The 1,212-nt window shown below is 43.6% G+C and overlaps 1 non-coding gene across 1 annotated transcript; it reads left to right on the top strand.

The window, feature by feature from the left end:
- The first annotated feature begins 247 nt into the window (after positions 1 to 247).
- On the top strand, positions 248 to 320 carry Trnaa-cgc (transfer RNA alanine (anticodon CGC)). Its single transcript has one exon. It is a non-coding gene; the product is annotated as a tRNA-Ala (tRNA).
- Positions 321 to 1,212: the final 892 nt, after the last annotated feature.

Raw genomic sequence — 1,212 nt, 5'->3', positions numbered from 1 at the left:
GAACAAGACGGTTCGTCGTGTCATTTGAAGTTCATACATATTCTCAACTAGCTGCTCGTGAATAACTTAAATTTTTAATGTCATTTTGTGTTAAATAATAAATACGGTATGTTACTTTGAAGAGGAAATCATGAATACGACGAACGTACTACGTGCATTACCAATCTGACGTAATAATGAGAGTGGTAACATTTCAGGTATGTCATTTACGAGGTGTGGCTAGAAAAAAACCGGACTAGTACTACCGGGCGAGGTGGCGCAGTGGTTAGCACACTGGACTCGCATTCGGGAGGACGACGGTTCAATCCCGTCTCCGGCCATCCTGAATTAGGTTTTCCGTGATTTCCCTAAATCGTTTCAGGCAAATGCCGGGATGATTCCTTTGACAGGGCACGGCCGATTTCCTTCCCACTCCTTCCCTAACCCGAGCTTGCGCTCCGTCTCTAATGACCTCGTTGTCGACGGGACTTTAAACACTAACCACCACCACCACCACCGGACTAGTACTAGTGAAACAATAAAACGAATGCAATAAGGCTGAAAGTCGCGTGGCCTGTCACGTGACTCTCGCTCCGCCTACTGCTCGAGTTTCATCTGCATCCTGCACTCAGTCTGCCCGTGGCGTCTGTTTTAAGTAGTTGACGTTTTGTCTGTGCGTCGGAAAATGTTGAGTGTACAGAAAGAACAGCGTGTTAACATCAAATTTTGTTTCAAACTAGGAAAATCTGCAAGTGAAACGTTTGTAATGTTACAACAAGTGTACGGCGATGATTGTTTATCGCGAACACAAGTGTTTGAGTGTTTTAAACGATTTAAAGATGGCCGCGAAGACACCAGTGATGACACTCGCACTGGCAGACCATTGTCAGCAAAAACTGATGCAAACATTGAAAAAATCGGTAAACTTGTTCGACAAGATCGCCGTTTAACAACCAGAGCAGTGTCTGAGTTAACAGGAGTTGACAAGGAAAGTGTCGAACAAGTTTACCGATTTTTTCAATGTTTGCATCAGTTTTTGCTGACAATGGTCTGCCAGTGCGAGTGTCATCACTGGTGTCTTCGCGGCCATCTTTAAATCGTTTAAACCACTCAAACACTTGTGTTCGCGATAAACAATCATCGCCGTACACTTGTTGTAACATTACAAACGTTTCACTTGCAGATTTTCCTAGTTTGAAACAAAATTTGATGTTAACACGCTGTTCTTTCTGT

Source organism: Schistocerca nitens, chromosome 7 (genome assembly GCF_023898315.1).
Source record: "Schistocerca nitens isolate TAMUIC-IGC-003100 chromosome 7, iqSchNite1.1, whole genome shotgun sequence".
Lineage (NCBI taxonomy): Eukaryota > Metazoa > Arthropoda > Insecta > Orthoptera > Acrididae > Schistocerca > Schistocerca nitens.
Note: the sequence above shows the minus strand (reverse complement) of the source record. Positions and strands in the feature narration are given on the sequence as shown.